This window comes from Syngnathus acus, unplaced genomic scaffold (genome assembly GCF_901709675.1).
Source record: "Syngnathus acus unplaced genomic scaffold, fSynAcu1.2, whole genome shotgun sequence".
NCBI classification, from domain to species: Eukaryota; Metazoa; Chordata; class Actinopteri; order Syngnathiformes; family Syngnathidae; genus Syngnathus; species Syngnathus acus.
Window position 1 is genome coordinate 141,431 of NW_023590221.1, and position 8,638 is coordinate 150,068.

Consider the following 8,638-nt stretch of genomic DNA (forward strand, 5'->3'; position numbering starts at 1 on the left):
AGCGTAGTGGTCATCATGTTCTTCTAAGACGCGAAACGCCCCCTGTTTGAGACTGGGTGGAAACAACATTTTCTAAATCTATTTGTCAGTGTTGTCTGCTTTGCAAAGTGTGCCAGGGACACCTCGGCAAACAGGAGCCAGAAGCTCTCTGAGTCAGCAACAACCAGGCGTGCGACACTCCGCTACAATGCTCCCCTGACCACGTGTAGGGCGAAACCAGCCTCTAATCTGTGTTTCCATTTTTTTGTTTTTCCTTCAACTGTCAAGTCAACGCTTTACTTCTTGGCTTGGCCAGCTGACTGCAGACCCACTCCAGAACGGCCTCCAGTTCATCCATCCAAGAAGACATTCAGTGAGTGCAATTTATCAGGGTACAAACTACTGGAGCTTAAACTGTTGGTTCATGGTCACCCCTTATGAATATTAAAACCATTTCATCCCCATATCGCTTATTTCGAGTTGCTTTTATTGTTCATCTTGTCATTCGATGATATTCTCATTCTTTGCTATCCTTTCGCAATCAATCAATAAATCAATAAAGCAATCAACCAACCAATCAATCAATCAATCAATCAATCAATCAATCAAATAATGTTTGCATGCTGTGATTGTGAGCACTCTGAATCTAGCAATCCAAGTTCAAGTCTTGGTGGAACTTCCAATTTGTAGTCATTTACATGGAACAAAAATTTGAAAATTCCAATTCAGTACTTTGTGTACAGCCCTATGAGTGTGTAAGCCCTGCCTCCACTACTTTTGTCAATTTCGTAAAATGAGCCTTAGTTAGTGCATTGTGCTCAGAAAAATTATGCTCCTCGTTTGTTCATTGCCAGGGTTCTATGGTGTAATGGTGAGCACTCTGGACTCTGAATCCAGTGATCTGAGTTCAAGTCTCAGTGGGACCTCAAATAATTTGTCATTTAGCTGGGAAAAATTTGCAGATGGCAGCAGCTTGTGTGCTGCCCCATGAATTCGTATGCTTCCCTACACAGTGTGTAAGATGGCGGCGCGTGCACACGCTGCGGCTTCTCTCTGTCCCGAACGGTGTTTTGTTTTGTCGTTTAATGTGGGTTTGTCCGCCAGTTTTGTGTGTTCGTCTCGTCGTACCGGGTTGTGCTTCAAGTGCGGCTGGCTGGTTCTGCTCGACATCGGCGAAAGCGAGTTTTGTGGCGATCTGCACTTTGAAGCGGGGACATTAAAGGCGCTCGGTCTGCGCCGTCCTGGAGCGTCGCCGGACTCGCCTGCTATTCTTCCCCCGGTTGGGCGTCCGGGCCTGGCTGGCGGCCACCCCAGCTCGCCCGGCCGTGCCTTCCATTCTTCTGGCGGACGTTCGATCGCTGGACATCAACATGCCTGCTGAGTTCTGCGGACCGGACAGTGCGTAGCTGCTGTGCGTCTGGAGCGGATGGCGCGCTATCGGGCGGACCGGGCCATTGTACGAGGGGGAACATCGCGTGGAGGTGGACTGTGCGTCTACATCCGTGAAGAATGGTGCCGGGACTTTGTTGTGGGATGCCAGCACTGCTCGCCACTGGCGAAGTTTGTGATCTCCGGGCTGTTGGGGTCCTGAACTCTCTCCCCGTTGTTTTACTTGTGTGTTAATCGTGTGCTGTGTCTCGTCACCGTGGGATAGGGGGAACGGTATTTCGGTTTCTTTGTGTGTCCTAGCATGAAGGAATTGACAATAAAGCTGACTCTGACTCTGACTCTGACTACACCTGAGGGTTCCATGAGCGCTCTAGACTCTGAATCCAGTGATCTCAGTTCTCGTCTCGGTTGGACCTCAAATCTTTAGTCATATACAATCATATGCAAAAGTTTGGGCACCCCTAATCAATTTCAAGATTTTCTTTATAAATCCTTGGCTGTTCGGATCAGCAATTTCAGTTAAATATATCATATAGCAGACAGACACAGTGATATTTGAGAAGTGAAATGAAGTTTATAGGAGTTACAGATTTGTCAAGAAGAATGGACCATTATACCTTCAACCAGAATCCACACTCTCATTGGAAGCTATAGGAAGTGTTTAGAGCAGTGGTTCTTAACCTTGTTGGAGGTACCGAATCCCACCAGTTCCATATGCGCAATCACCGAAAAAATATTTTTTTTTTTCAAATTCAAGACATAGATGTTTTTTACTGGCACACAAAATGAGCCGTGCATGAACATCACCTTGTTCAAAGAATAAAACCAACACAATGCATGAATTCACAAGAAATGACATACCAGCAAATCAGTGTGACGTCTGCTTTTGCCTTTGCGAGACCAGTTCAGATATGCGGATATATAAATCAGGTGTGTTCGGACCTCTGCAGTGGAGGCTCTGCCAAACCCCTGAAACCCACTCACCGACCCCCCAGGGTTCGACCGAACCCAGGTTAAGAACCACTGGTCTAGAGGCTGTTATTTCTGCAAAAGGAGGATCTACTAAATTTATGTACCTGCCTACTTTTGTTGAAATAATAATTGCACACTGTCAGCAAATCCAATAAACTTAATTTCACTTCTCAAATATCACTGCCGCCATCCACCGTGTACAGATTCGGGCTCGCGCCCAAGATTAAATTGGGCTAATTGATCAACAGCAATGTTTTAAAGAAGGGCTCGTCTGGGAGTTGAACCCAGGACCTCCCACACCCAAAGCGAGAATCATACCCCTAGACCAACGAGCCACAACGAGCACTGGCAGACCGTGTTACATTCCGTGTAACGTTGGCCTGTCAAACGCTCCACACAATGATAGACAACAGTGTTTGCAAGAAGAGCTCGTCCGGGAGCTAAACCCGGGCAATCATGCACCCTAAGCAAGAATCATGCAAGAATCATTCCCCTGTACCAATGAGCCCCATAGTAGACCAGCTGACCCCGTTACATTCCGATTGGTAGCCCATGTGACATTGACCTGAAGACTGAATGTCAGTGATTAATGGAATAAATGTAATCTGGTTGGCCTAAGGCTCCTAATTCCCTAACTTCAAGCCCTAACGCTAACTCTAAAACCCTAACAATAACCAAACTCTAATAATTAACCCCTAACCTGCTAACTCGCTAACGGTAACCCCCTCACCTTTAACCCTAACCTCGAATGCTCCCCCTGAAGGTAGTGCCCTCTAAACCTGAAGGCAGGCATATATGAACCAGACCAGCAGATTGCTCCATTTCAGTACTGTTTTAGAAAAGTTAACAGATGGTTAAAATCCACATAATAGTTATGCGCGCATGTGTACTGTGAGTGTTCCCCTTTCTGCCTCCTCCCTTTCCTTTCTCCTGCTAAGCAGTCCATCTTGCCCCAACACAGGGCATGTTCCTCGTTAGTATCGTGGATAGTATCTCTGCTTGTCGCGTGAAAGGCTGGGGATCGGTTTTCAACCCAAGTGTGTTAACCTATGTTTGCAGCAGAGTTATTATATAGCTGCATTGGTTGTGCGTGCATCTGAACTTAAGTGAGTGACCTGTAAGTTTTTCAAAATGAACTCAAACTTTTATCTGTAGCCGCCTTCTACTGAATCAGTGGTCCCCAACCTTTTTAGCGCCACGGACCGGTTACATGTCAGAAATATTTTCGTGGACCGGCCTTTATATAAATAAATAATACATTTATATACTATGTGCCTTCTTATTTTTACTTTGTGTATTGTTTACTTGAATGTTTTGTTTGTCTGTGGACCAATTGGGTGTAATATGTCTCGTCTCCACCGTGGGATAGTAGGAAACGCAGTTTCGATCTCTTTGTATGTCTTGACGTGAAGAAATTGACAATAAAGGAGACTTTGACTTTGACTTTGATAATGCGTTACAGTAGTCCAGGCGCGACATAATAAACGCATGTATAATAGTTTCCGCATCACCGGTCGAGAGAATCGGACGAATCTTACCAATATTACAGAGGTAAAAAAGCGCAATTTTAGTTATGTTCTTAATGTGCTTTTGAAAGGAGAGCGTTTGGTCAAATATTACCCCGATATTAGATACAGTATCGCTCTGTGATAGTACAGTTATCCATAGTTATAGTGGTTTCCTTAAATAAGTGGTGATAACAAGCTGGACCAATTATCAACATCTCAGTTTTATCTGGGATAAGACGAAGGAAATTGAGAGACATCCATTGCTTGATCTCCGCAAGGCACGCCTCAAGATTACAACAGTCCCGCGGATTTGTCATCGATAACGGCATATATAATTGAGTGTCATCCGCGTAACATTGAAAACTAATGTTATATTTACGTATTATGTCCCCAAGCGGAATCATATACATATTAAATAGAATTGGTCCGAGTACCGATCCCTGCGGGACACCACAAGTAACGTTATAGAGCTCAGAGGTCGCATTACCATGGACTACTCGTTTTGCGATGAATGTGAGATTTGAAACCGGCCTATATCGGCTTATAATCAATAAGCTGCTGCGCTACTACTTTTTCTACTACTACTTTCTACTACTTGAAAGTCTGCACTGAGCAGCTGGCGCCCACCTTTGCACGGATCTTCAACCGTTCTCTGGAGCTGTGTGAGGTGCCCTCGTGCTTCAAGAGCTCCACCATTTTTCCAGTGGCCAAGAAGCCAGCCATCACAGGTTTGAATGACTATAGACCTGTCGCACTGACATCTGTGGTCATGAAATCTTTCGAGAGGTTAGTGCTGAACCACCTGAAGGATGTCACGGGCCCCCTGCTTGACCCCCTCCAGTTTGCCTACCGGGCAAACAGGTCGGTGGATGATGCGGTCAACATGGGACTGCACTACATCCTGCACCACCTGGACACCCCAGGAACGTACGCCAGGATCCTGTTCGTGGACTTCAGCTCGGCGTTCAACACCATCGCTCCTGACATCATCCAACAGAAGCTCATTCAGCTTGCGGTGCCTGCCTCCACCTGTCAGTGGATCACCAGCTTCCTGACCAACAGGAGACAGCGTGTGAGGCTGGGGGGCATCACATCTGACACCCGGACCACCAATACTGGAGCCCCTCAGGGGTGCGTCCTCTCCCCACTGCTCTTCTCTCTCTACACCAACGATTTCTCCTCAGGTGACTCTCCTGTGAAGCTCCTGAAGTATGCAGACGACACCACTCTCAACGGACTGATCCAGGATGGTGATGAGACTGCGTACAGACAGGAGGTGGAGCGGCTGGTCCATTGGTGCAGCCAAAACCACCTGGAGCTGAACCCGCTCAAGACCGTGGAGATGACAGTGGACTTCAGGCGTGACCCTTCACCACTTTTACCCCTCACTATCCGCAGTAATACTATTCTCTCCAGAGACACCTTCAAGTTCCTGGGAACCACAATCTCTCGGGACCTGAAATGGACCGGCCACATAGACTCTGTCCGGAAGAAGGCCCAGCAGAGGCTGTACTTCCTGAGACACCTCAAGAATTTCAACCTTCCGCGAGAGCTTCTGAAGACCTTCTACACTGCCATCATCCAGTCTGTCCTCTGCACCTCCATCACTGTCTGGTTTAGATCGGCCTCCAAACAAGACAAGCACAGACTGCAACGGACAATCAGGACTGCAGAAAAGATAATTGGAATCAACCTCCCATCTATCCGACTTGTACCTGTCCAGGACCAGGAAACGTGCAAGGAGCATCTCTAAAGACCCTTCTCACCCAGGTTGCAGTCTGTTTGAACTACTCCCCTCCGGACGGCGTTATAGAGCTCGGTACGCCAAAACCAGCAGACACAGAGACAGCTTCTTCCCCCAGGCTGTTGCTCTGATGAACTCACACCACTCTTAGAGTCTCAGAGTCATTACTGTGCAATGACATCCTGCTCTCCACACCTTTTTTGAATTTCTCTACACTGTTTGTACTATGTGTCCTCTCTGCATCCATTGCAGCCTGGTCATCCTGGATAAGGGACCTTCCCATCTGTGGTCTCTTCTCAAGGTTTCTCATTTGCCCTAGTTGGAGTTTTTCCTTGCCCTTTTGGGAGTTTGAGATCAGGGGATGTTTGAGAATATTTGCCATTTTTCACATGTCCTGAGTGTTGTTAGTCACCTAAATGTTGAACAGAGGGTGTGATTTACCGAAGTCAAATTCCTTGTTTGGCACGCTCAAACATGGCGAATAAAAAACTCTTGAATCTTGAATCTTTCAAGAAGTTTTGCTATGAATGGGAGGTTTGAAACTGGCCTATAATTACTGAGACAGTCCGGGTCAAGATTTGGTCGCTTAAGTAACGGTTTAATGATAGCGGTTTTAAAGGCTGTTGGCACTATCCCAGAGGAGACAGACAGATTGATTATATTTAAGACGGACGGTCCTAAAATTTGAAATAATTCTTTAAATAGTTTGGCTGGAAGCAGGTCGAGTGAACATGTCGTTTGTTTAGCCACACTAACCAATTGCGTAAGCCTTTCAAGGGACACACTTTTAAAATTTGATAGGGTTATTGCATGTTCGTCAGCGCCGGTAATGGGCGGTCTCGACTGAGCGATTGGAACTGTCATCTTGATCTCATCCCTAATGGATTCAATCTTTCAAGCGAAACATTTCATGAACCCGTCGGCTGAGTGGAAGGAGCTATCGGAGGTCGGATGGCACCGCGTCAGCTTTGCCACTGTATCAAATAAGTATTTAGGATTGTTTTTATTGAGATGAATAATTTGCCAGAAATAATTAGTTTTTGCTAAAATAAGCGCATCTTTATATTTCAGGAGGCTGTCGCGCCATGCCTGATGGAAAACCTCAAGTTTGGTTCAACGCCATTTTCGTTCATGCTTTCTACATAATTGCTTAAGCGTCCGTGTTTCACCTGTGATCTGTGTAGTAGGCTTTCTACGGCGAGTTTTCAGACGTAGTGGCGCTACCGATTCGATGGCATTTAACAATGTCGCATTGAATTCATTTGTAAGATTATCAATAGAGCCGATATATGCTTGAAATATATAATTGGAGCCACCGTGTATCACTATATCCGAGTGGCTAGTGTTGTTGGACCTACGCTGTTGACGAGACCTATTGCGAGCTAGCGCCCTTAGATTAGCTTCTATGTCGGGTGCTCTGCCTCCAGGGATACACAATACCGTGGCTGGATTTTTAAGTGTGATGTTTTTCGGGTAATGGAGTCAACTATGACCAAGGTGCGAGAGCCAGTAGGCCGAGATGGCTTGGGACGGCTATGCGTCTTAACTGGCTCATCGCGGTTAGCAAGCCGCTTGGGGGTAATGCTAACTGGGCTAGCAGGCTGACTACAGTCCGCATCTGGGTCCGCCACATCTACTGTTATCACACTATTCTGCTCCAGCTGGCGGACACGTCCCTCTAGCAGGGACAACCTCTCTAAGAGAAGGGTGCAGTTGGTGCACAAAGCCGTACAAACCTCTTGATCCGCAGCCATACTTACGTGTCCGATGATCGACGGTAGACAAACAGCCACGAAGCCTCCGCTGAGAGCCAAACAGTGACGTGATTGAAATGGCAGGAATTGACGGTCCGCGACTTTCAACAATAGTAAACTCCCAAAAGTGGAGTAAAAAGCGAGGAAAAACTAGAAAAGCATTGAAGGAATAGGGTCAAAAGACACAAAACCCGCCTAGCCACAATAACAGATACGCTGATATAAGATAATAACAGAGGTTGCTACAACTTCACGATTCAATATGTATTTCTGTGCACTGCAAAATAAATGTCTTTTGATATGTTGCCTAAATAGCTTAATGACCCTTAAGGAACTGTGTAATGCATGCCTGATGTCTTTTCTCTAAATCATGGACACGGCCAGAGTCGTCTTGACCGTTCAGTACTTGATTATATCTTGTGTTTTGACTAAACGTCATATGTCGCCTAGATGTGAGACGCCAGCTTTTCGATTACTACTGAACGCTCTGCACAGAGGGAAATGTTTTGCCTAACAAAGAAAAGATATGGTGGGAGCATGATTAAACTAAGAATATAATGATGTGAGCAAAGACATGGAGTATCAAAAGAACTAACTTTGCATAGTCAGGGAACAGTAATAGATTAATGATGTGACAGTCAAAAGCTCACATAAATTCGTACAAAATGACAAAATTGAAAGAATGAGGTCCGACAGTATATGTGCAAGGATGGAGGAGAATGTTTACAGGAAGGTCACTTGGAGATAAAAACCAGCTGGTGCCAGAGGGAGACAGCCAAGGACTCGGCCAAAGATGATCACCAAGGCCGAAAGACGGGATGGAAGACAACAGCCCCCACACACACACCGAATCTTCCATAACCAGCACCCACTCCCATGGAATCAAACTCTACTGCGAACTCGCCCCACCCCAACGACTCATGACCCATCAAACTCGCCCCACACCAACTGAATATAAGCTGACCAAAGAACCTTGAACGTTGCCTTTTCTGAATGGAGACTTTCTGCTCTTGAAGGGTCCAGCGCTGTATTGTACTTTCCTGAAAACAGAGCTTTCTTAACAAGAATTATGATTGAACTCAACCAACCTGTGTAAGTCTAATTTCTGCTTCAGTGTCTTTGCATTTTCCTAAATCTGAAGAAATTAAACGAGCACGCAGTGAGTGAATTGGATAACAGGTGATTGGCAATGGCTTTTGCCGTGAGGCGCAGATAGCGCGCTCCCTAAATTGTGGACCAAATCCAACAGCATATAGAAATGTAGGAATGTAGATCGTCTCTCTAGTGACGCT

At 46.0% G+C, this 8,638-nt stretch overlaps 2 non-coding genes across 2 annotated transcripts; one reads left to right on the plus strand and one right to left on the minus strand.

Moving 5' to 3' along the window:
* The first annotated feature begins 833 nt into the window (after window positions 1–833).
* trnaq-cug lies at window positions 834–905 on the plus strand. Its single transcript has one exon. It is a non-coding gene; the product is annotated as a tRNA-Gln (tRNA).
* A 1,698-nt stretch (window positions 906–2,603) lies between these two features.
* Window positions 2,604–2,675, minus strand: trnap-ugg. The gene has a single exon. It is a non-coding gene; the product is annotated as a tRNA-Pro (tRNA).
* Between the last annotated feature and the right edge of the window lie 5,963 nt (window positions 2,676–8,638).